This window comes from Hyla sarda, chromosome 2 (genome assembly GCF_029499605.1).
Source record: "Hyla sarda isolate aHylSar1 chromosome 2, aHylSar1.hap1, whole genome shotgun sequence".
NCBI classification, from domain to species: Eukaryota; Metazoa; Chordata; class Amphibia; order Anura; family Hylidae; genus Hyla; species Hyla sarda.
Genome location: NC_079190.1, coordinates 362,401,141 through 362,428,989, shown reverse-complemented (window position 1 = coordinate 362,428,989; position 27,849 = coordinate 362,401,141). Strand labels below are relative to the sequence as shown.

The 27,849-nt window shown below is 40.9% G+C and overlaps 1 long non-coding RNA gene across 3 annotated transcripts; it reads left to right on the top strand.

The window, feature by feature from the left end:
• The first annotated feature begins 954 nt into the window (after window positions 1–954).
• On the top strand, window positions 955–26,595 carry LOC130357955 (uncharacterized). 3 transcript variants are annotated; one of them, XR_008889337.1, is made up of 3 exons: window positions 955–1,018; window positions 2,773–2,871; window positions 26,021–26,589. It is a non-coding gene; the product is annotated as an uncharacterized LOC130357955 (long non-coding RNA). The 3 variants fall into 3 exon arrangements; XR_008889338.1 differs by lacking the exon at window positions 955–1,018 and adding an exon at window positions 1,035–1,067 and having other exon boundaries at window positions 26,021–26,595; XR_008889339.1 differs by lacking the exon at window positions 955–1,018 and adding an exon at window positions 1,116–1,135 and having other exon boundaries at window positions 26,021–26,595.
• Window positions 26,596–27,849: the final 1,254 nt, after the last annotated feature.

Genomic DNA, 27,849 nt, shown 5'->3' with positions numbered 1-27,849 from the left:
ATGAAATCTGAGGATTACTAACGGATTTTGGGTCGCACTGTACAGCCCAGTGTCAGAAAGCTGGGTTTGCGTCTGAGATCTTGGGTCTTCAAGCAGGACAAGGATCCCAAACACATGTTAAAAAACACCCAGAAATGGATGGAAACAAAGTGCTGGAGAGTTCTGAAGTGGCCAGCAATGAGTCCAGATCTAAATCCCATTGAACACCTGTGGAGAGATCTTAAAATTGTTTTTGGGAAAAGGCGACTTCCAATAAGAGAGATCTGGAGCAGTTTGCAAATGAAGAGTGTGAAGAGTGGTCCAACATTTTCAGTTTCAATTAAAGTTATTTTTTCCAAAGGGTGTGCAACCAAATATTAAGTTAAGGGTGCCAATAATTATGTCCAGACCATTTTTGGAGTCTGGTGACATTATGTCCAATTTGCTTTTTTTCCTCCCTTTTTTTGTTTAGTTCAAATACAAACAAATAAAGAAAAACATGTGTTACTGCAATCCTTTTCTGTGAGAAATACTTCATTTTCTAGAAATATTTCAGGGGTGCCAACATTTAAGGCCATGACTGTATATATACTGTATATTACAAATGTAAATAAACAATTAGATAGAGGCTGAAAACAAGCAAGAACAGCCAGTGGTGTAGCAAGCGGGGTGCGGGGGGTTCGGCTCGCACCGGGTTACACCAGCCTGATGGGGTGACACCACGATGCTCGACACCCCCAGCTGACCGGCGCTACGTGCGCTAGCAACTCCCCCCACCCAGGGGCGCCACTAGGCTGATTTATTGGGGCACCGGCCAAAAGCCAGGAGCGCCGAAGCTGTAATCTCCTCACCTCCCTGCATCATGCAGGTCCTGGTTGGTCAGTCACAGAGCACAATAGTAGTGACTGCCGTCAAGGACCTGCACTGTGATGCAAAATGCAAAAGATGAAGGACCTTTGGTGATGTCACAATCATGTGACCAGGACTTGGGGCGGAGCTGAAGAACATCCTGAGCGTGGGGAAAGAGAGAGAGAGTCTGGTGAGTTCTTAGGGCTGTTAGAGATGTGTTATAACCAGCAGTCCTTACAGTCAGTATAATCACATACACCACACATCCTTCAGTTATAGAATATAGTGCATCCAGCAGACTACTACGGTAGTTACTAGAGATGAGCGAACTTACAGTAAATTCGATTCGTCACGAACTTCTTGGCTCGGCAGTTGATGGCTTTTCCTGCATAAATTCGTGACTCTTTCCTAGGACTGTATCCACCTTTTCCAGCCCACCGGAGCACCGGAAAGCTGAACTAATTTATGCAGGAAAATTCAGCCCTAGTTTAGGGCTAACCCCTTGGGGGGTGACCCCTAAAGGTTGTTGTTTATTCCTAGGGCTGTAGTCACTGCTAGTACAGTAGTGTTTCCCAACCAGGGTGCCTTCAGCTGTTGCAAAACTACAACTTAAAGCATGCCTGGACAGCCTTTTTGCTGGGAGTTGTAGTTGGAGGCACCCTAGTTGGGAAATACTGTTATATGGTATATACACTATAATGTGAATCCATGTAAAGGGTAAGTAATGTAATTGTATACATTGGGGGAGATTTATCAAAACCTGTGCAGAGGAAAAGTTCCCAGTTGCCCATAGCAACCAATCAGCTTGCTTCTTTCATTTTTAACAAGGCCTCTGCAAAATGAAAGAAGACATCTGATTTGTTGCTATGGGCAACTGGGCAATGTTTTCTTCTGCACAAGTTTTGATAAATCTCCCCCATTGACCCCACCAGCAGAACAATGAGGGCATCTCTGAAGTATATCTAATGTTAATATATATTCATTATAGGATGTAATGCAAGATCAGGAGTAACATTTGGCATAATCCAGAGCTGTACTCACTATTCTGCTGGTGAGGTCACTGTGTAGATACATTACATTACTTATCCTGTACTGATCCTGAGTTATATCCTGTATCATACTCCAGAGCTGTACTCACTATTCTGCTGGTGAGATCACTGTGTACATACATTACATTACTTATCCTGTACTGATCCTGAGTTATAATCTGTTTTATACTTCAGAGGTGTACTCACTATTCTGCTGGTGAGATCACTGTGTACATACATTACTTATCCTATACTGATCCTGAGTTATGTTCTGTATTATACTCCAGAGCTGTACTCACTATTCTGCTGGTGAGATCACTGTGTACATACATTACTTATCCTATACTGATCCTGAGTTATGTCCTGTATTATACTCCAGAGCTGTACTCACTATTCTGCTGGTGAGATCACTGTGTACATACATTACATTACTTATCCTGTACTGATCCTGAGTTATATCCTGTATTATACTCCAGAGCTGTACTCACTATTCTGCTGGTGAGGTCACTGTGTACTTACATTACATTACTTATCCTGTACTGATCCTGAGTTATATCCTGTATTATACTCCAGAGCTGTACTCACTATTCTGCTGGTGAGATCACTGTGTACATACATTACATTACTTATCCTGTACTGATCCTGAGTTATATTCTGTATTATACTCCAGAGCTGCACTCACTATTCTGCTGGTGAGGTCACTGCGTACTTACATTACATTACTTATCCTGTACTGATCCTGAGTTATATCATGTATTATAGTGAGGGCCTATAACTATATATGGGGCCTATAACACAGGGGCCTATAACTATATATGTGGGCACTATTACTGTGGGGCAATACAAGGGGGGGGTGGGGGTTATATAGAAGTGAGAATTGTCCTAGAGAAAAGAGCCTAAAATGTTTGTCTGGCAGGTTCTGTGGAGACGAGCCATGGTGGGAGAAGTGGAGAAGTCATTATGATGGTCTTGATCGGATAGAGAAGAAAAGGCTCCGGTCAGAGAAGACGCCCGTGTGAGTCTATAATATCATGCTGTATTGTCCTGATTGTGTCACTTGTACATTCTGCAGTTATGTTTAGTGAAACTACTACTCCCAGCATTTCCTCACCACTGCTTATATCATACTGGGAGTTGTAGTTTCACATGGTTAAAACATCTTTAGCGCTTTCCACTTACCTGGCAGTTGGTATATTTGATTATTATGCTACACCAGTGGCGTCTGTCTGAACAGGATAAAGCATTACTTTGGGGGGGGGGGGGGTTAGGTATGGGGTGACACCATTTTCTATCGCACCGGGTGACACCAACCCTAGCAACGCCACTGAGAACAGCTTACAAACCTAAGAGCATCTTAAAGGGGTATACCAGGATTTTTATTTTTATTTAACTATGCTACAGGGGCTGTAAAGTTAGTTTAGTTCATTATATAGTGTCTGTACCTGTGTGTGATGGTAGTCTTGCAATTCTGTGATTTTCGCCCCAATATTTATTTTTAACGGCATACAAAATTACTTCTCAGGTCTCAGGTTTTTACCAGGTTGCAATGCAGCCGTGACCTAACATCACCAGTCAGCTGATGACAGGTAGCCTGTCTGGTTCAATGGGTGGAGCGATCACTTGGTGGAAGAGAGATCATTCTGCATCTAATTGTATTTTTGCAATAGCTGTTGGCACCCTGATTGGAAAACTCAGGTCTTTTGAATGGATGCAGCTCATTTCTGTTTCAATGGGTGGGGTGGCTGATGTGTGGGAGGGAGGAAAATTGAAGGAAGGAAACTCAAACAAGAAAATAGCAGTTCACAAAAAGCTAGCCACAGTGTTATGGTAATCGCAAAACATAGCCATTTAGCCCCAAGACAAGTGCAGATCCTTCCTAAGCATGTCCATTACTGTCTAGCAGGTATACAGTATACTAAAATCACCTTATGGTGGATAACCCCTTTAAATAATGTTTAAATGAGCAAAATGTGCTCTGTGAAGCACACAACATCAAAAATTGTATTTCGATTGACCATTGCAGACAAGGCAATCTGACAATGAAGTGTTAAGACCAGCGACAAATCTGCAATAGAAAAAGGTGATATGATTTTGTGTCAGCAAAATAAAGCATATATATATATATATATATATATATAGATAGATAGATAGATAGATAGATAGATAGATAGATAGATAGATATCTTACTAACCAACTTAGAATGTTTAATCTAAAAACAAAAATCATGAACATTTTTGGGATGTATTTTTTATTTTACTCTTTTCCTTTGGTATTAAAAAGTTGCTATTTTTTGTGCAATGGATGAAAGTCTTATATTTCATGGTTTTTAGCGGTCAGTGATTTGTAAACTGCAATTTTTTTTAATCATAAAAATGTTTATGTGCTGGCGCTCTAGATCCAATCAAGATATGTAGGTATAAATAATAAGGATACAGAGGAGTTTAATGATACAGATTCTATATATTTTAATAACTGGAATACGGAATATATAAAATAATTCCTTAGTTAGAATAATTAATATACCAGTCATGAAGTGTAGGATAAAATAAAACAGTATACCCATATACTCATATTACAAAAAAGGCAAAAGGAAAGAAAAAATAAGAACAATACACCAACAAAACAAAAGAAAAAAAGAAAGGGGGTGGGACTGAAGTAACACATCACATAAAAGGAGCAAATAAGAACAACAGGGTAGTCTATCATAGCTAGCCAGATCAACCAAAATAAGTTTCCGAGAGAGAGCACAGGCCGCTACAGTGTGAAAACTAGCAAGCGACAGGGATGTATAGTAGTATACTGTGAGGAATAGGTCAATTTCACCCATGGAAGCCATAAAGCTGCATGAGAGAGTCAGCTCTTGGAGTATTTGCTACTAATAGTGCTTCCATCCTATGAATCCTATCCTATTAATCTCTGCGAACCACTCAGTGAATCTCGAGACCTTCCATAACCTAGGGATCACCACTTTAGCCGCTAATATGAAGAAAGGAAAGAGAGGTATCACTTTAGGGGAAGTACCACTGAGGAAGATGGATAGGAGCAGTGGGGCTGGGTCATTAACAATAGAATGCCCTGTAATTTTTAATTTCTAAGACCTGAGACCAAATGGCTATTGTAATGGGCAGGACTACCAGATATGGAACATGGTACCTATGTCACAGTTACAACGCCAGCACTGAGCAGAAGATTTGGGGAACATTTTGTATGGAAGGGCCGGTACTCTATACCACCTGAATACTATTCTTTAGTTTGTCTCCTGGATACTTCCGAATAGCGACATCATATGGCTCAGGGCAAAAATTTTCAAAAATATGATCTAACTATTTATCCCACCCTGCAATAAAAGCAGGCTTTAGATCTCTCTGTAAATCAATGAGGAGAGCATATATGAGAGAAATAGGTTTAACAGGAGGTTGAGAAGAAACACACAAAGACTCAAAAGAGGTCCGGTACCCTTGAGAAAGCAAGTTTGTCCCCTTCAGTGGCAACAAAGTGCCTCAGTTATGCATATTCTAAAAGGGCTTTGTTCTTAAGGGGCCTGTCTGACACCAGTTCAGAGAGGAGCTTCAGAGAAGGGCCTGATTAAGCATGTCTAACAAGGAGCCAGGGTAGGCACTCAAGAAAGGATGGCATACCCAAACCTGGCAAAAAAAAAAACTATTTCCGAAAAAAATAAATAGAGATAAATAAAAAAGAAAGAAAGGGTCTGATAATAAGATATAAAATATAATTACATTTATTGAATGATACAGTGAGGTCTGGGGCAGGGCCCTTGCCACAGACAGCTCACTAAAATAGAATGGTAAAAGTTAGTTATAAACATTTAAAACGTGATGTTAGAATAGTATTGCACTTAAACGGTGGGACAATGGTGGGGGTTTATAGTCCAATGTTTGTAATAGGATATGTCCAATAAACAGTTTTTGCAGCGCTGGAGGCTCGCAGTTACGAGCCCACTGAGTATACTTGTATGCACAGTAGCGCTAAAGATCTATCCTCTATACCCCGACGGGACAGGGACAAAGTACAAGAGGAAAAATAGATCAAAGTCAGGCACTTAGTGCCTCTTACTGGCTCTGGCGAAAGCAGTCATATGCGCATAGCAGCGCTTAACGGTGATCCGGATTGATGCCTCTCAGCCCAGACAGCACGGGGAAGGTGTAGGAGAGGTGAAGATGTCCGGTACAGATGGTTATTGCGTAGTCTGCTGGAAAAGGTAATGTTCATTTGTAGCGTGTGGCAGCGCTGGAGGTCTATGGTGTGGGATCCCTCTCTCCCCCGACGGCACGGGGAGAAGCTGAGAGGGCAGTAAAAGACCAATAGTGGTGGACAAATAATCCAAATAGTCCTGACTTCTTGTGCAAAGGCAGTCTTGGACCAGACGCGTTTCAGGGAGCAGCGTCCCCTTTTTCATTGGTGTATATGCAAAGACACAGTCAGGGCTGAGAGGCATCAATCCGGATCACCGTTAAGTGCTGCTATGCGCATATAACTGCTTTCGCCAGAGCCGGTAAGAGGCACTATGTGCCTGACTTTGATCTATTTTTCCTCTTGTACTTTGTCCCCGTGCCGTCGGGGTATAGACGATAGATCTTTAGCGCTATTGAGCATACAAGTATACTCAGTGGGCTCGTAACTGAGCCTCCAGCGCTACAAAAACTGTTTATTGGACATATCCTTTTACAAACATTGTACTATAAACCCCACCATTGTCCCACCGTTTAAGTGCAATACTATTCTAACGTCATGTTTTAAATGTTTATAACTAACTTTTACCATTCTATTTTAGTGAGCTGTCTGTGGCAAGGGCCCTGCCCCAGACCTCACAGTGTTATTCAATAAATCTAATTATATTTTATATCTTATTATCTTATTATCAGACACTTCCCTTCTTTCTTTTTTTATTTATCTCTATTTATCTCTATTTATTCTGCCTTATTCTACATTTTCCTAGCCTAGTAGGACTGCTATTTTTCCATTTTTTTTTTGTGCAACGCAGTATCCTCGGTTTCGGTCTCTTGTATTTTACGTAGAGCTCCGACACTTGTACATTATATTTCCAAAAAGAGGGGTCATCCTTAGGAAGCAAAGGGGATTTAGCAAGATATCTCCGGCAAATTGCTCATAAGGAAGAAGAAATAGGAGAAAGTGTGGCTGAAATAGCTGGGAGTGCCAAAAGAGGCAACCATGAAAGACCAGTAAAAGAAAACCGTAAGGACAGAGATTCCAATTGTACCCATAGTTTAGTATTGCCAGCATAGAAACCATCTAATAAACGTGAAATTGTGGAGGCCAAGTAATATGTAAAACAATCCAGGATGCCTAAACCACCCGTCTGTATGCATCTAACCAGAATCCCATGGGCAATCCGGGGTGGCTTTTGAGACCAAACAAAAGAAGAGAAAGAAGTGTTAAAGGAGTACTCCGGCGTGCACTTTTTTCCTTTTATCCCGTCCGGGCTGCAAAATAAAAGAAAACACACTTTCTTTTACCTGCCAACGAGCCCCCGGAGCTCCGGTACACTCCGGTACAGGTGTTCGGTCCCCGGGCTGTATTCTTCTTACTTCCTGTTAGCCCGGCACGTCACACGGAGCTTCAGCCTATCACCGGCCGCAGCGATGTCCCGCCTCGGCTGGTGATAGGCTGAAACTCTGTGTGATGTGACGGGCTAACAGGAAGTAAGAAGAATACAGCCCGGGGACCGAACACCTGTACCGGAGCTCCGGGGGCTCGTTGGCAGGTAAAAGAAAGTGTGTTTTCTTTTATTTTGCAGCCCGGACGGGATAAAAGGAAAAAAGTGCGCGCCGGAGTACTCCTTTAAGTTTAGTGAAGAAAAAGTAGGGAAGCTATATGGGTAAAGTCTGAAACAAATGCAATAGCCTAGGGAGCATATTCATTTTAAGTATGGTACTACAGCCTATCCATGAGAAGCATTATTATTATTATTTTTTTTATTGTTATTTTATCCTACCCTGAGAAGCTCTCATCTGCAAGGGCACAAGGGCATGACTGGTATATAAATTATTCTAACTAAGGCACTATTTTATATATTCCGTATTTCAGTTATTAAAATATATAGAATCTGCATTAGTAAACTCCTCTGTATCCCTATTATTTATGCCTAAATATCTTGAGCAGATCTAGAGCACCAGTATATATCATTGTGGTGTCCCGGTACCGTATTGCATACCGTACCTAGTGTAGAGATCCCCAAAGTCAGAGTAACTACGTTCAGGTAGGGTTACTCAGGTGGGACAGCCCCTAGTCGCCTCTCCTCTACTCTAATTCTCTAATGTTAATACCTGTATATATTTAATAATAATGTATATCTAATATAATGTATAGTACTTACCTTGTTTAGCGTCGCAGGACCTTCGGTCATGTGACCATGTTAATATCCTCTATGGTATGTTGGAGGACATTTGGAGGTCCTTGAGTCACGTGATACCCAGCATTCTCTGTAATGGTAATTGACAGCAGTATTGGACCAATTAGCACTATTTCAGCCCCTGCCCATATAAGGGAGCTGTAGCCAATTATCGCTCTCTTGGGTTGCTGCTCTCGTGGATGCCGGACTAGCAGGACGGATCTGCGCAACTTGCAAAGACACGCTAGGCCTGAAAACCTACCGGCCTCAGCTGAACTAAAACCGTGAGTTCTAAACTACCCCCGCTAAAGCAAGCGTGACTACTGGACCGCAACTAAATCCCCTAAATCCAGTGGAACAGCGCATAATACCTTAAAGACTCTAAATTGCTAAAGTCCCAACCTTTGTCAATCTCCAAATAAAGCAGTTGTATGCATAGAGACTGTTCCGTTTATGAAGCTTGCAGAAAATCTTCAGTAAAAGTTATACCTGTTTCAGAAAACTCTCCGGTTGTGGACATTCTATTATTATCTACCTCCCTATTGCTCTTGGGAAGAGTGGCTGTAGGACAAGCATTACTGAGGAGCCCTCACCCTAGCATCACGAATAGCAAGGGTTAACAAGTACCCTTTAGTCACCGCACAGCTACACTCCCCATACCCTACTCCCTCCAGGCTATCACATCATTTTTACACAAAAGTTATATTGTCCTTTTCTATGGAAGGTTGTTCGCTGGTCTAGTGTAGTTCATTTGGCAAAGTATCTATCTCTATGCTCATTCTTAAGAGCAAATAAGGTGTGTGCTCCTGCCATATATTTAAACTCATTTTAGGTCAGTGGTAAAACATGATGCTGTTTGGCCTCTAAACCGACATATTTATTTGCTTAGTCGGATATCTGTCTATAGCAAAAATGTGCAATTAACTGGAATAATCATTATAGGGGGAGATTTATCGAAACCTGTGCAGAGGAAAACTTGCCCAGTTTCCCATAGCAACCAATCAGATCGCTTCTTTCATTTTTCACAGGCCTTCAGAAAAATGAAAGAAGCAAGCTGATTGGTTGCTATGGGCAACTGGGCAAGTTTTCCTCTGCACAGGTTTTGATAAATCTCCCCCTATGTCTGCATACCATGTCATTATAGAAGTAGCAAGACACAAACTAAATCCTTCCAAGAAACCCATAAAAAACATATACATTAAGAAGACACATTTAAATGATGACACATGGGGGAGGGAACACGAGTGTGATGGAAATGAATATTTCTACTATTGTACTATGCCTTTAGGTCAGTGGTCTTCAACCTGCGGACCTCCGGATGTTGCAAAACTACAACTCCCAGCATGCTGGGAGTTGTAGTTTTGCAACATCTGGAGCTCCTCTGGTTGAAGACCACTGCTTTAGGTATAAATAACTGACTAGGATGTGAATAATAGATGTTAATTGAGTTGACCAGAAAACACTATATAGAACCTGTTAAAGGGGTACTCCGGTGAAAACCTTTTTTCTTTTAAATCAAATGGTGGCATAAAGTTAAACATATTTGTACATTACTTCTATTAAAAAATCTTAATCCTTCTTGTACTTATTAGCTGCTGAATACTACAGAGGAAATTATTTTCTTTTTGGAATGCAGAGAGCATGATGACATCACGAGCACAGTTCTCTCTGCTGACGTTATTATAATAATAATAACACTTTATTTATTGTTGTCCTTAGTGGGATTTGAACCCAAGTCCCCAGCACTGCAAGGCAGCAGTGCTAACCACTGAGCCACCATGCTGCCCTTAGCATACATCTGCTATGCATGGTTGCTAAAATGGACAGAGATGTCAGCAGAGAGCACTGTGCTCGTGATGTCATCAGTTTTCCAAAAAGAAAGGAATTTCCTCTGTAGCATTCAGCAGCTAATAAGTACTGGAAGAATTAAGATTTTTTAATAGAAGTAATTTACAAATATGTTTAACTTTCTGCCACCAGTTGATTTAAAAGAAAAAAGGTTTTCACCGGAGTACCCCTTTAAAGATATTTATCCATGGTATGACAAGGGAATGTGGCATACTGTACATATAATGTGAAAGTTTCAATGCCCCAATACATCTATTGCACAGAAACCCCAATATGTCTACTGCATACAAGCCCTTAGCATGTCTATTACTTTTGCTATAAAAAATTATAGGCAGTCAGAGGCATAACTTGTAGGTTCTGGGCCCCAATGTTAAAATCGGCAGCAGCGCCCCATGTGCTCATTATAATAATGGTTTCTTATGATGCAAATATGCTTTGGGGCTGCCTTAGGCACCAGGGCTCCGACGCGACTGCTAACTGTGCACCCCCTATAGCTATGCCCCTATAGGCAAACTTATAGTCTAGTTGACTAACTAACACAAGCTAGAGGGCACTGCTGTAGAGAAAGACCAATTATGTCAGCATGTACTGTGGAGGCTAACATTCTGTCACTATAACAACGCGGAGTCCTGATGCCTGTGGGTCCGGAGGTGCTGGGTAGTGTTGAGCGGCATAGGCCATATTCGAATTCGCGAATATTCGCGAATATATGGATGAATATTCGTCATATATTCGCGAATATTCGCATATTCGTTATATTCTCGTTTTATTTTCGCGTATGCAAAAATTAACATTAATGAACATTCGCATATGCGAAAATTAGTATATGCTAATTTTCACATATGCGAATTTTCGCACGCCAGTCTCACACAGTAGTATTACAGCCTTCTTTACACCACACAAGCTGGAAGCAGAGAGGGGTGATCACTGTGATGTGTACTGTGAAGAAAAAAAAAAAAAAAAAAACGAATATTCGTAATTATGAATATATAGCGCTATATTCGCGAAATTCGCGAATTCGCGAATATGCGTTATTCGCGAATAATATTCGAATTGCGAATATTCGCGAGCAACACTAGTGCTGGGAACCAAGAAACCCAAAGTCACTCAATAGCAAACATAGAAAGACAAAAAAGTACCCGCACTCACCGCAAGGAAACAGCAGACCGACTTCTATGGCATCTCGGACAAATCCGACTTCAGGCTGAGAGCAGGGCGCTCAGAGTGGAGACGACTGCCGGCAAAGTTTTGCGCAGATCGCGCCTCTGAGTGCCCTCCTGTCAGCCTGAAGTCGGAGCTGTCGGAGATGCCATAGAAGTCGGTCTGCTGTTTCCTTGCGGTGAATGCGGGTACCTTTTTTTTCTTTCTATGTTTGCTATATAGTCTAGTTGAAACTGCAATCCCTATACCCTGTATAGCTACTATACTGTTCCAATTATCCATTGAACTGTGCATTGTCAAACCTATGTGACAACTACCGTACACAGACGTCAACATGGTAAATTTATTAGACACTCTCCATGAAATCTAGTGTAGACAGATGTTGCCCATACAATTGTTTTATACACAAGTCACTTCTCATTCTGTCTTCAAGATAACGCTCGTTCATCTATTTTCAGCTTATTAATAAGATGATCTGTACTCTGGGATCCAGTGATAGTTTCAGACAGTGTATGATTCTTATACCCTTTTATAAGGTAGGCAGGTTCCCTCCCTATATAATATATCATATATGTACAAATAGAGCATGGGAGCCTAATATATTTCTAAACACAGTTTGACTGAACACTTAAAGTGTAGACAAAATTTTACACTGTAAAAGTTTTCATTGTAACAAAGCATTGCACAATAACAATGTACATAAAGATTCATATTTAGGATGTGTTCACATGGACGGATTACCTGCAGAATTTCTGCAGCGTATTTGCTGCGGAAAATCCCCAGCGGATTTTGCTACCATTGACTTCAATGGGTAAGCAGAAAATCCGCAATAGAGACAGATTTGCAGATTTTCCTTCGGACCCATTGAAGTCAATGGTAGCAAAATACGCTGCAGATTTTCCATAGCAAATAAAATGCAGAAATACTGCAGGTAATCCGTCTGTGAACATACCCTTAGGGAAGGGTCATATGTGCTGTATTTTGCTGTGTAGGTTGTTGCATATTTTCTGCAGCTGATTATGCTGCCCGCTGACTTTAATAGGTAGGAAAATATGCAGCATGAAATATGCAGCAAAATATGCAGGAAAATACAGCATGTGTGCCCCTACCCTTAAAGGGGTATTCCAGGAAAAAACTTTTTTATATATATCAACTGGCTCCAGAAAGTTAAACAGATTTGTAAATTACGTAATCAAAAAGAGTTACAAACCTGTTGAAGCGTGAACTATCGCGAGAAACGGACCGTAGTTTGTAGAAGCACACCTGTATGAGCGTCTCCGCACTGATGTATGGAACCGTAAAATAAAGGACACATTTTGCAGCATTGCAGCAGTAATTTACAAATCTGTTTAACTTTCTGGAGCTAGTTGATATAGAAAAAAAAGTTTTTTCCTGGATAACCTGGAAGGGGTGGCTGAGTATTTAAACTAGGTGAGTGGGGGGAGAATAATAAAGCAAAGAAAGCAGACAGTGGGATGGATAGGTTAGAGAGGGGTCAGGACATAATGGTGGGTGGAGAGGAGTCCTGTGGGGGGAGGTTAAGAGAAGTGGATAAGGAGATTCATGCGTTACAAACCAGCTGTAAAAATAAATGTAGCCCGGAAAATTGTAATCCCTATAATTAAAAAAATTCCATTAGCCCCAATAACTCAATAACTACAATAAGCCCCATTAACAAAAAAAATACCGTTAGCCCCAATAACTTAAATAACAACGTTAGACGCAATAACGCAAAAAATCCCATTAGCCCCTATAGCTTAAATAATAACGTTAGACCCAATAACTCAAAAAATACCATTAGCCCCAAAAACTTAAATAGTACAATTAGCCCTTATAACTCAAAAAATAACATTAACCCCAATAACTCTGAAAATCCCATTAGTGAGACTATATGTGTAAAACTTAATGGAAATGGAAAGTGTATGTTCACAAATGCCAGAAGCCTAGCAAATAAAATGGGGGAGCTTGAGGCCTTGATACTGGAGGAACATATTGATATAGTTGGGGTCACTGAGACATGGCTGGACTCCTCGCATGACTGGGCTGTCAATCTGCAGGGGTTTACATTGTTTCGCAAAGATATAATGAACAGAAAAGGTGGTGGAGTCTGTCTGTATGTAAGAAGGGGTATGAAAGTCAGTGTGAACGATGCCATAGTGTGTGATGATTCTGAGGATGTGGAATCACTGTGGGTAGAATTACAAAAGGAGGGAAATACTGAAAAAATAATATTTGGTGTAATCTACAGACCCCCTAATATCACTGAAGAGATAGTTCGGCTTCATAAACAAATAGAGAGGGCCGCCCGGGCAGGTACAGTGGTAATAATGGGAGATTTTAACTATCCAGATATAGATTGGGGTCCAGGGTTGGCTAAAACTACAAAGGGGCGACAATTCCTAAATTTATTGCAGGATAATTTTATGGGCCAGTTTGTGGAGGACCCAACAAGAAGTGATGCCTTGTTGGATCTGATCATTTCCAACAACGCAGAGCTGGTTGGTAATGTGACTGTGCGGGAAAACCTTGGTAATAGCGACCACAATATAGTTACTTTTGACTTAAAATGTTGAAAACAAAGACATACGGGGAAATAAAAACATATAACTTTAAAAAGGCAAATTTCCCTGGGCTGAGAGCTGCACTACAGGACATAGACTGGGGGAGGTGTTCTCAAATACTGATACAGAAGGTAAATGGGACATCTTTAAATCAACTCTAAATAACTATACAGCTAAATATATACCAAAGGGGAACAAATATAAACGATTAAAACTAAATCCTACATGGCTGACAAATGAGGTTAAAAGAGCAATAAACAACAAAAAAATAGCCTTCAAAAAATACAAATCTGATGGGTCAGCTATAACATTTAAACAGTACAAAGAGCTTAATAAAATCTGTAAAAATGTAATAAAAACAGCAAAAATTCAAAATGAGAGACAGGTGGCCAAAGAAAGCAAAACTAATCCTAAATATTTTTTTAGGTATATAAATACAAAAAAACCAAGGACAGAGCATGTAGGACCCCTTAATAATGATAATGGGGAGGTTGTCACGGGCGATCAAGAGAAGGCGGAGCTACTGAATGGGTTCTTTAGTTCTGTATATACTATGGAAGAAGGAGCTGACATTGGCCAGGTCAGAGCTGGTAACACATCATGTAATGTACTGAACTGGCTTAATGTAGAGATGGTACAAGGTAAGTTAAGTAAAGTAAATGTAAGCAAATCTCCAGGGCTGGATGGACTACACACAAGAGTTCTTAGAGAGGTAAGTTCAGTAATATCTGTACCCTTGTTCATGATATTTAGAGATTCTCTGGTGTCTGGTATTGTGCCAAGGGACTGGCGCAAGGCGAATGTGGTACCAATCTTCGAGAAGGGCTCTAGGTCTTCACCAGGAAACTATAGACCGGTAAGTCTAACGTGCATTGTGGGTAAATTGTTTGAAGGACTTATAAGGGATTACATACAGGAATACATAGGGGATAATTGTATTATAAGTGATAGCCAGCATGGGTTTACTAAGGATAGAAGTTGTCAAACCAATCTAATTTGCTTTTATGAAGATGTGAGTAGAAGCCTTGACAGAGGAATGGCTGTGGATATAGTGTTTCTGGATTTTGCCAAAGCGTTTGATACTGTCCCTCATAGACGTCTGACAGGTAAATTAAGGTCTTTGGGTTTGAAAATTTTAGTTTGTAACTGGATTGAACACTGGCTCATGGATCGTACCCAGAGAATGGTTGTCAATGATTCGTACTCTGATTGGTCCCCGGTAATTAGTGGTGTACCCCAAGGTTCAGTACTGGGACCGCTGCTGTTTAATTTATTTATCAATGATATAGAGGATGGTATTAACAGCTCTGTTTCTATCTTTGCAGATGACACCAAGCTTTGTAGCACAGTACAGTCTATAGAGGATGTGCATAAGTTACAAGATGACTTGGATAGACTAAGTGTCTGGGCATCCACTTGGCAAATGAGGTTCAATGTGGAAAATGTAAAGTTATGCATCTGGGTACTAATAACCTGCATGCATCGTATGTCTTAGGGGGGATTAAACTGGCAGAGTCACTGGTAGAGAAGGATCTGGGTGTACTTGTAGATCACAGACTACAGAATAGCATGCAATGTCAGGCTGCTGCTTCCAAAGCTGGCAGGATATTGTCATGTATCAAAAGAGGCATGGACTCAAGGGACAGGGACATAATACTCCCCCTTTATAAAGCATTGGTACGGCCTCACCTGGAATATGCTGTTCAGTTTTGGTCGCCTGTTCATAAAAGGGACACTGCGGAGTTGGAAAGGGTGCAGAGACGAGCGACTAAACTAATATGGGGCATGGAACATCTTAGCTATGAGGAGCGATTAAAGGAGTTACAATTGTTTAGTCTTGAGAAGAGACGTTTAAGGGGGGATATGATAAACGTATATAAGTATATTAATGGCCCATACAAAAAATATGGAGAAAAACTGTTCCAGGTTAAACCCCCCCAAAGGACGAGGGGGCACTCCCTCCGTCTGGAGAAGAAAAGGTTTAGTCTAAAGGGGCGACACCTTCTTTACCGTGAGGACTGTGAATTTATGGAACGGTCTACCTCAGGAACTGGTCACAGCAGGAACAATTAACAGCTTTTAAACAGGGTTAGATACATTCCTGGAACAAAATAACATTAAATCTTATGCAGAATTGTAAAACTAAATCCCTTTCCTTTATCCCCTTACACCCTTCCCTTCAATTCCCTGGTTGGACTTGATGGACGTATGTCTTTTTTCAACCATACTAACTATGTAACTATGTAACCTCTTTAAGGGTAGGGTCCAACATGTCGTTTTTTGCTGCATATTTGCTGCTGGGTATTTTCCTTCCCATTGAAGTCAATGGGTAGCAAAATCAGCTGCATATTTTGCTACCCATTAACTTCAATTTGTAGGAAAATATGCAGCAGAAAATACCCAGCAAAATATGGCACATGTGACCTTACACTAAATCTTAAGCTGCAATAGAGCATTAAAGGAAAACTGTAACCCTGATCACTCACACTAAACCAAATACACTGGGTTATAGTGTGGGTGACCAGGAGTCCAAAGAGGGGTCACTTGCTATAATCGGTGCCGGAGTTTCTGAGATATTGGCTGGGGAAGTTCCCCTTCTGAATTCAGGTAATTGCGCACAGGAGGCGGGGCCCCCGCTGGCTGGCTGCTCCTGCTTCTTTCCGTCCCCTAATTAACATATTCATATTCTGCGACTCCCCGTCCTAGTGACGTGAGTGGCATGTGCGCTGCGCTCTGTTGGTAGAGCGCATGCGCCAGCAGTTTACATACAGCTCTCATGTCCTGATGATGTGAGAGCTCTGACTGCTGAAAGTAGTCACGTGAGAGCTGTATCAGAATCTGCAGTGGCAGATATCCAAAGAATGCCAGAAAAAAACCTGTGTGGAAACCAGCCTAAGAATGCATACATGGTAGCTATTGCTTTATAGTGCGTGCAATGCTGCATGCCGGTTATTTTTCATACGTGGAATCAGTTCAGCTATAGACCTAAAAAGCTTGTACAAAAGAAAAAAAATATGTATTTCAGGCATTAGTCTAAATCTCCTGCATTATTTTTCCCATACATTATTTTATTATTGCATTGTATTGTCTGCACTGCCAAATAAAATCACGAATCTCTATGATAGTCTTAAAAAATATATTACCGTATATACTCAAGTATAAGCCGACCCTAATATAAGCCGAGGCCCCTTATTTCACCCAAAAACCCTGGAAAAGTCATTGACTCGACTATAAGCCTAGGGTGGGAAATACATCATCCCCCCCTGTCATCATCCAGACCCCCGTCATTAACACCCCCGTCATCATCACCCTGTCATCATCACCCTGTCATTTTCACCCCAGTCATCATCACCCCGTCATCATCCAGACCCCCATCATTAACACCCCCGTCATCATCACCCTGTCATTTTCCCCCCATCATCATCACCCCGTCATCATCCCCCTCCCTTCATCATCACCGCCTGTCAATCCCTTCAATGATCAGTGGGCTTCAACCCGCGGACCTCCAGATGTTGCAAAACTACAACTCCCAGCCGATGGCTGTCCGGGTATGCTGGGAGTTGTAGTTTAGATCTGGAGGTCCGCAGGTTGAAGACCACTGCGGCCTTCGTCATCATCCAGACGCCCCTCTAGTTTTCTACTCACCTCCCCTCGGTGGGAAGGAAGGGTGAGCTGGTCCGGGTCATCTATGCTGCAGGGACCGTCCGGTGGGGAGGGTTAGTTGTTTTTCCGGGCTGTCCATTTTCACCGTGAGGCCCTCTTCTCCGCTCCGGGCCGGACCCAGACTAGCAACGTTGCCTTGACGACGACGCACAGGGACGTTCATGCGCAGGGACGTCTGCTGCACACAGACATCCCTGTGCGTCGTCATCAAGGCAACATCACTAGTCAAGGGCCGGCCCGGAGCCGAGAAGGGGGCCTCCCCGTGAAAATGGACAGCCCGGAACGACTAACCCTCCCCACCGGATGGTCCCTGCAGCATAGATGGCCCGGACCAGCTCACCCTTCCTTCCCACCGAGGTGAGATGAGTAGAAAACTGAAGGGGGGGTCTGGATGATGACGAAGGCCGCAGTGGTCTTCAACCTGCGGACCTCCAGATGTTTCAAAACTACAACTCCCAGCATGCCCGGATGGCTTTCCGGGCATGCTAGGAGTTGTCGTTTTGCAACATCTGGAGGTCCGCAGGTTGAAGACCACTAAAAGGGATTGACAGGCAAACAGTTCACTCAAGGATAAGCCGAGGGGGGCGATTTTAGCACGAAAAATTGTGCTGAAAAACTCGGCTTATACTCGAGTATATACAGTAATACACTTCTGAAAATACTTTTTATTATTGTTAAAAAATTTTAAATGGTAAAAACATATAATTTACTTACAAGAAGATGTTTTATTTCTATGATGAATGGATAGTTTGAAATAAAACATCTTTTTGATAGATATTGGACAAATATTACTATAAATAAATCAATGCATAAATATTTTACCATTAAGGATGACAATAATGTTTTAAATAATAAACAATGACAGCAGACAAACTCCAGAGCATGCTGTAGTTATGTAACCTGAAAATAGTGAATAACTTACTAGATGGTAAAGGTTAACACATGTTTCCATTTCTTACATTGACTCTTATCTGGATAATGTATGAGTGTATTAGTGCATGTATACCTGCATACAGAATCATGAAGCCCTGGAAGTTACTAGACTGTGGAAGTTCCTAGACTATGACAGACATTTATCAACCCGAGTTTTTTTCCCATAAAATTGTCGGAAAAAATTTGCAATTGCGCCACATCTGCCAGGCGACAATCTGCCACGAGAGCGAGAAAAGCATTTTTTTCAAATCGCCGTAAATAAGCGTTTTTACAATTTTGACTTGCCATAGTCAGAAATTTATCAACTGCGACATTCGCAAAAAAGTCGCTAAGGCTTTAAAAACCTACTAAATATACTCCAGCCAAACCTTGGCTTAAATAACAGAAACTGACTATTGTTTTCACTTACGTGAGAAAAAACTCCCGCTTTTGCTTACCTTCGAAAAATGTATTAACGCCGTGCAACAATATAGTAAATTTGTCGCACGTAAGCAGAATGGAAGTGAGAAAAAACAAACTAAAATATAGCATACCTAAGCAAACTTTCATAAGTGCCCCTTTTTTTTTTGTTTTATATATATACGGCTTAAAGGGGTACTCCACTGGAAAACATTTTTTTTTTAAATCAACTGATGCCAGAAAGTTAAACAGATTTGTAAATTACTTCTATAAAAAAAAAGCCTAATCCTTCCAGTACTTATCAGCTGCTGAATGCTCCACAAGAAGTTCTTTTCTTTTTCAATTTCCTTTCTGCCTGACCACAAGTTCTCTCTGCTGACACCTCTGTCCATGTCAGGAACTGTCCAGAGCAAGAAAGGATTGCTATGGAGATTAGCTCCTACTCTGGACAGTTCCTAAAATGGACAGAGGTGTCAGCAGAGAGCACTGTGGTCAGGCAGAAAGGAAATTAAAAAATAAGTACTAGAAGGATTGGGATTTTTTTAATAGAAGTAATTTACAAATCTGTTTAATTTAAATTGATTTAAAAGAAAATGTTTTCCAGTGGAGTACCCCTTTAATGCTTATATATATTAAATGCTATACTCTCTAATGTATTTTTGAGGGAATTTACAATTCCCTGCCCCAGGGCTAAAGTCCTGCAGGAACGTGTGGGAACTGAGTTCCTGCACTTTTTCTACAGCAGGAACACCTTTCCTATTAGCAGTACCAGCACTTGAATGGAAATCTTGGGTGAGTTCCCACACTTTTTTTTCCCAGGACTTGACCCCTGCCCTGCCCCGCCCCATCACGAAGTGGCAAGGCCGCACAAAATTTCTATGCAAGTTCTCTTTTTGCCCATTTTTTTTTTTTAAATAGATATGCTAAAATCACCCTAGTCTGACCCTATACCTTTTTATTTTTCTCTTTATGGGGCTGTTATGAGCCATTATTGGTTTCGATTGGTACCATTTTGGTGTCAAATTTTTTTATCGCAATTTATATATTTTTTCTGATAAATGATGTGACCAAAAATCAGCAATTCTGTTTGTTTTTTAGTTTATTATTTTTTTTTTTTGTTTCTTTTTCACTTAATCCATTCACTGTATGGGATCAATAATGTTATTTTTTAATAGTTTGGATAATTTCACACACAAAATATGCTCGTATTTATTTATTTATTTATCTTTTATTTGAAAAATGGGAAAATGGTGGCTTGATGGGGAAGTTTTTTTTATTTTGTAAGTTTTTCAAATCTCTCCAAGGGACTTTTCATGTGATCTTCAGTCCGGTCCACAGAAAATCTGTGCCTAATGTGTCAGAAGAAGTAAATCATATGTGATCAGCTGACTTCCTATTAACAAATCACTTCTGCTAGCTCCCAGATCCCTTACCTCTCCTCTCATCTGTAAACTGCGGCTGCTATCTCTAATGGATAAGGATTTATAGTAGACATTTACCTCTCCTGAGGCTGTGTTCAAAAATGTTTCAAAAAGTTTTTTTTTAAATGTTTTTTTTTCTCTAATGTTGCATAGATTTTTTTCAAAATCATGGCAAAAATGGTGCTACTTTATTGCAATTGCACAAAACACAGAAAAAATAAGGTATATCTACAACGAATTTGGAAAGTCAAGTAAAAACAGCCAAAAAAGCTGTAAAAACGTGTAAAATGCAGAAAAATTCGCAAACACAGCCTAAAGACTTCAAATCTTCATAAAGCACCTCAATTGTAATTATAGGTCAAATGACTTCCACCTCATGGCAATATTTCTCTAAAAAACATGCTATGAATAAGAAAATGCATGAAAACTGCACATCATGTGAACTACCCTTAAAGGGGTATTCCGGCTTTAGACATTTTATCCCCTTTATCGCATTATGTGCGAAGCTGTGTCTCCAGGCTCGGAAACCAGAAGTTTTCGGGACTGGAGACGTGATGTAACGCCACGCCCCCATCATTTTGTCCCCTCCCATAGACATGTTGGGAGGGGACATGATGTTACATCACGATAGGGGCCTGGAGATGTTTCCAAGCCTGGAGGTGCAGCTCCGCACATAATGCGGGTGCTGCAGGGAGATCACGAGGGTCCCAGCAGCAGGCTCCACACGATCAGACATCTTATCCCCTATCCTTTGGATAGGGGATAAAATGTCTAAAGCTGGAATACCCCTTTAACCCACTTATAAGTCTACTCAGTTAACCTGGGTAAACCCCAGCACCAGAAGCCTAATTAAATGCCCAGGTGCAGTGATCAAACACCACACCCAATCTCTCTGCAAAGCCAGAGGATTTATTGGATTGCATCCAATATGGAGCCTTATTCATTGTTGCCACATCAGCTAAAACAGGTAAGCATAAGCACCAGGCATATACAATAACCTCTACAAAATAATAGTGCTTCTCTAATAATAGCTTGAGAATATGTTAAAGAACAAACAGACAATATACAATATTCCTAGGTGAATATTCTTTGGGATTGTCATATTAAATCTATTAATTTTAGACACTTTTATGCCCACCCTACTAATATTAGTCTTTGGCATTCTCTATACTTTACTTAGTTTCAGACACTGTTAATCTTTTCTTTAGTAAATCAATGTGTAGCAGGACACTCGGGTGCTAGAAAATATAAAGAGTTCTATTAAAAGACAAAAAAAAATCTATTTTCTTGTTTACATTGAACCATAACAAATCTCCCTCTGCACGGATCAATATACTTGTGTGGCCATTGATTTATTTTAATGAGATCATAACATTTTGGGGTTTATTAATCAAAGGGCGGTACGCTGTATTTTACGGTATTAAGGGAAAGCATTGCAGCTTTCCAGGTGAATGTTACAGCCCCTGCTATGTCTAGACAGAGGAGCTTGTTTAATGAGTCCCACAACAGAGGAAGACAAAAAAGGTCAATTTTATTCCAAAAAATAGAAACCCAGTTGTGTCTACAGAAGAAAAAGATTTCATCTACTGTATATGAATGTTTCCATTTATAGTAATGCCCCCTACAGATTGCTTTTGTTTGGTCTTAACATGTATTGCATCCCACAAGCATCGTGAATACAAATTATTAAGGTGATTTGCATGAAACCATATTGGATTGCTATAAGAATAATCAATGAGGGGGAAAAAAAAGGGGGTGCTCCCTTGTGTAGTACAGTATATCAAAAGGTGTATATCCCACCACCACCACACTAAAGTGACTTTGTGGAGTCGTGCTAGCAATAGACACAACTCTATAAAAGACGATGAATAGTGAGCATGCTGCTGCACACTGACCTAAGCATACTTCTTATAGAAGCAGATTCACAGCACATAAATGAATGGTAGGAGGCAAAAGTAGGTTTTAGAAGTGCCTTTAGAAACTGGCATAAACATGACCACATGCAATGCACAGGACGATAACGACTTTATTGGGAATATAACTGAACAACACGTTTCCCCAGTATCATGTGCCTTCCTCATGTCCGCAGAGTAACTGATGCAGCGTCCTGCTCTGTGCATCTATGATCCTGTCTGCACAGTCTCAGACGCTGCATCAGTCGCTCTTGTGGACCTGAGGAAGGCACGGGATATTGCCTAAACGTGTTATCCAGTTATATTCCCAATAAAGTCGTCTTTTGCATTGACTTTGGTCGTGAAAATACTGTTATAAGGCTTCATTCGTGTTATGTATGCAACATTTGTCCTAGATAATTCTTCCACTATTTACTTTTCTATGTACGCCTGCTGTACAAATGCATACCCAAAATGTAACCTTTTGACATATATTTGACCAATGTATATGTATTATGTCTGAGAAGATGTTAAAATAGTTCAGCTGCTATACATAAAACCAGGCTGCACTGTGCTCATTCATGGAAACCTATATTACTATATTACTGCTCTGTTATGTATTGAGTAACAATAGATCATCTATAAAAGTTAGTTGGGCCTTTACTCCACCCCTGCTTAAGTTCAATTTCATGTTTAGCATGCCCAGTGGAATAAACAAACTACATTGGGCTTAAATCCAATAGGAAAGAGGGAAAGGGCTCCAAGAAGAACAAATACTGTATATACTCGAGTATTAGCCGACCAGAATATAAGCCCAGGCCCCTACATTCACCCCCAAAACCTGGGAAAACTTATTCACTCAAGTATAAGCCTAGGGGGGAAAATACATCACCCCCCCCCTGTCATCATCCAGACCCCTATCATCATCACCCCCTGTCAAACCCCCCCTGTCATCATCACCCCCAGTCTATATCCCCCCTGCCATCATCAAGACCGCCCACTCTGTCATCATATAGGCCCCCCTCGTTGTCTACTTACCTCCACAGTTCTCTCTGTCCTGTTGCTTAGTAGCTGCAGGGACCGTCTGCATTCTGGTGGGGAGGGTGAGCTGGTCTGGGCCGTCCATCTTCACCGGGAGGCCCTCTTCTCTGCTCCGGGCTGGCCCCAGACTAGTGGCACTGCATTCACGCCATCGCGCTGGGACGTCCATGCGCAGGGACGCCCCTGACGTCATGGACGTCTGCTGCGCATGGACGTCCCTGTGCGGCTGCGTCAATGCAGCCTCACTAGTTGGATAGTCCCTGCAGTGAAGAAGGATGGCCTGGCCGGCAGGCTGGCCGGCAAAGAAGAGGGCCTCCAAAGAAGTAGGGAAGCGGCACTCCAATGTAGCATGAAAAAAGTTATTTATTCATCCATCCATGTAACAGACAGCTACGTTTCGGTCTCCCAATGAGACCTTTCTCAAGTCAATGGCTTGAGAAAGGTCTCATTGAGAGACAGAAATATAGCTGTCTGTTACATGGATGGGTGAATAAATTATCTTTTTCATGCTACATTGGAGTGCCGCTTCCCTACTTCTTTGGATTGTGTGAGATGGGACTTGGAGTCTGGCCTTGAGTTGCAGAGGACCCTTTTTTGGACTGGGAGTTCATTCATAGTGCCGATTCTGGCCTACATGTTACACACAAACAATAGGTATACCAAATAAGAGCTCAAAAAGTACTTTATTCAATGCAATATAAAATATTTGCATAAATTATATGAAACTGGGAAAAGACGCATGCAAAGTAAGGGAAGAAATGCTCTGGTTGTATCAACTATGGGGGAGATTTATCAAAACCTGTGTAGAGGAAAAGTTGTCCAGTTGCCCATAGCAACCAATCAGATCGCTTCTTTCATTTTTCACAGGCCTTCATGAAAATGAAAGAAGCGATCTGATTGGTTGCTATGGGCAACTCAGCAACTTTTCCTCTGGACATGTTTTGATAAATCTCCCCCTATATGTCTAAAGAAAATACATATATCAGTATATAATGTAAAGGGCTGGCATCTCCTTGCCTGTATGTGCATGTTGTGTTCCTTTTCTGTACTTCTCGGTAGTGATGAGCGGCATTGGCCGAATTCGCGATATTTTGCAAATATATAGACGAATATTCATCCTATATTCGCGTATTTCACGTATTTGTCATATTCGCATATTCAAGGAAGAAAACAGTGAGGGGGTGGGCAACTTTACTATTGGTTGCTAGGGATGTTGTTGATAACCTCTGACAAGTGTATTTGCATCATTCTAATTGGCCCACAAAGAAAAGATGAAATATACAAATATTCCCATATGCGAATATGTGCATATGTGGAAAAAAGTGAATATTCGTAATTTCGAATATATAGCGAATATATTCGCAGAATTTGCGATATTGGCGATAAAAATTTGAAACGTGAATATTTGCTCCCAACACTACTTCTGGGTGCCATACCTTATGAGTAAGAGAATAGACACAGTGATGGTATTCAGGAGTATATAATCCAGTTTATGGTTTAACAGGGATATATTTTGTGATATTGCTGCAGTATTCATTGTCTTCATAGTTCATACAGCCCTGTCATCCGTATTTGTCTTCCCTATTATATGTAATTCATGTAAATAAATAGGCAGCATAAAACAGATCCTGAGACTACACTGAGTGAAGTGTCTTTCCTTATACATAGATAGGGAGAGATGCATCACTCAGCGTCAGTGGGGCAGGAAGCAGCTGTGGGTACCACCTACCATGACTACTTATCCAGGTCCCGACGTCTTTGTAAAACTATTATTTCTCTGAAATGCCCAAGTGTCTGCTTCACTCTCCCTGTATGGACAGTTTAAAACACACAACAGGTTTCCTTTAACCCCTTCCTGCAAATGGATGTATATGTAAGTCTACTGCGAGCTCCTGCTGTATGACACACGCTCAGTAGCTGAGCACGCATCATACCGGGAGGGTCTCATTTGCTATCAGCAATCGGGACCCACGGCTAATGCAGGACATCACTGATCAGGCTGATGTCCAGCATTAACCCTTTAGACGCCACAATCAATTTTCTAGTGAAAAAAAAACAACTAATAAATATGCATTAAACCCTTTAAATCACCCCTTTTTTCATTTTTCAAATAAATAAATAAACGTGTGTGGTATTGCAGCGTGCATAAATGTCCAAACAATTAAAACATAATGGTAATTAAACCACATGTTCAAAGGTGCAAGCGTAAAAAATTCCAAATGCCAAAGACCATATTTTTGGTCACTTGATATACTAGAAAAAAATGAATAAAACGCGATCAAAAGGTGCCATTAAAATAAAAATGGTCCCGATAAAAACTACAGATCATGGCACAAAAATAAGCCCCCATGCATAAGGAAAAATAAAAAAAGTTATAGGGGTCAGAAGATGACAATTTTAAACATATTAATTTTGGTGCATGTAGTTATAATTTCTTTAAAGTAGTAAAATAAAATAGAACCTACATAAATCGGGTATCCTTGTAACTGTATGGACCAAAAGAATAAAATATAAGGTGTCATTTTTAATGGAAAGTGCACTGCGTAGAAGCGGAAACCCCCAAAATTTACAAAAAGGATTAGTTTTCTTTCAATTTTTTTCTGCTTTTGCTGTAGATTTTGTGGTGAAATGATTAATGGTATTACAAAATTGGTGGCACAAAAAACAAGCCCTCATATGGGTCTGTAGGTGGAAAATTGAAAGTGTTATGATTTTTAGAAGGCAAGGAGGAAAAAACTAAAGTGCAAAAATGAAAAAGGACCCAGGCCTTAAAGGGTTAATATTTAGACTATGGCTCTTTATTGACATGGTATTACCTGACAGTCACAGCATAATTGCTGCAACATATAACTCAATCTCATTGTCTCCCTATAGGAAAAAGAGTCCTTGAAGCATCAAAACAAGCCCGGCAATCTGCAATGCTGTGAAGGCTTAGCTGTATTATATTCTGCTCTACAAATCCCTGCCACCGAGACATCTCACGATGGGGCTTGTACCCTTTCATACAAAAGACACAAGAATCTGCTAAGTGTTTCACATCAGCAAATATCAAGGAAATACCTGGTTTGCATTCTGTTCTACTAGCAAAGGTCTTTGAAAATCTTTTCTAGGATCTGATTGTTGAAAGGTAACAATAAAGAGATGAGTATGGAACAATATCAAAAGCATTCGACTTACAATGGAACATTACAGCAGGTGTGGGAGCTAAATGCCACATACAGGGGGCAGTACGCTACATATGTACTTATGTAGTTATTTGTAGATGGACCTTGAGATGGTTGGAAGAGTTAACATCCCATATTCTACATTAAATAACAATGCAATATAAACTATACATTCACACCAAACTAACAATGTGCATCTCTAGTTCTAACCTATCATGTATAGTTAGCATTTAGCATATTATGTACTCACTTTGAAGCAGGATAAATTATGATTGTCTTCTGCTTTGGATTGCTTCTGCTGCTTATGAATACATGCATACTATGGATAGGTGATAACTTTAACCCCTTAAAGGGGTACTCCGCTGCTCTGAGTTTGGAACAAAATGTTCTGAATGCTTAGAGCCGGCACCGGGATCTCGTGATGTCATAGCCCCACCCTTCATGACATCACGCCCCCCCCTCAATGCAAGTCCCCTCCCATAGACTTGCATTGAGGGGGACGGTGTCACGTCATGAGGGGCGGGCTATGACATCACAAGATCCTGGCGCCGGCTCTAAGCATTCGGAACATTTTGTTACAAATCGATTGATTTCAATGGGATTCTGCTGCGCTGTGCACACAGCGGGATTTCCACGACCGATGTTTCTACCACAAAAATCCCAATTCTGGCATTCACAGAATGAATAGTCATGTATTTTCTTTTTGTTGCACATTTCCAAGTGGTCCTAGTGCCCGCCAAATCATTCAAATGTGCAGGATTTCTGCCCGTGTTTTCCAGGGGGACATTTCGCACGGAATCGGTCGTGTGACCATGGCCAAAGAGTCCCTCATTACTGACAGCTAAGTTTTACTCTATAATGCTGTGGGGTTTCAGAGAAAAACTTAGTTTCAATTGGACACTGTTATAATCACAAACAATTTTAGTCATGAAAAGTCGCCTTGTTTTGTTTAACTCCCTGCGCCAAATTCATGAAAAGTCATACACCCCTGATGAACATTTACCTCACAGTTCTCCTACATTTACCACCTGTTCAGGCACGGTGAGTAATTCTATAATCATCTGTCATGTTTCAGAACTTATCCTTAGAGTTCAACATTGTGAGAATTTCTAAGATTTGACATGGGGGTTCCATGTTGAACTTTAAAAATAAGCTCTGAAACAACTCTGTTAAAAGTTGGGGTTGCGGGGAGGTGTTGTGTAGCAGGGACGGTCATCTGCATTCAGCTTTTGCACAACTCCCAGCACAGAATGGCGGCTGTCACGTGTGTGGTGGGGGGGGGGGGTGGATTGGTGGTGTGTAGCAGAGACAGACATCTGTAGGGAGAGGGACTGGCAACATCATCCCATGGAGGGGGGGGGGGGGGGGCTTGGTCGCTTAGAGTACTTTTCAAGGCTGAAGTAAATTTCAGATATGATCTATAGCAAAAGTCACAGGTGAAACGACTGAGACTTTTAATGCAACTTTTATAGATAGAAAAGAACAGTCTAAAAAGCTTGATGAATTCCCCTCAAAGTCCAGTAAGTGAGGGAGGACTAG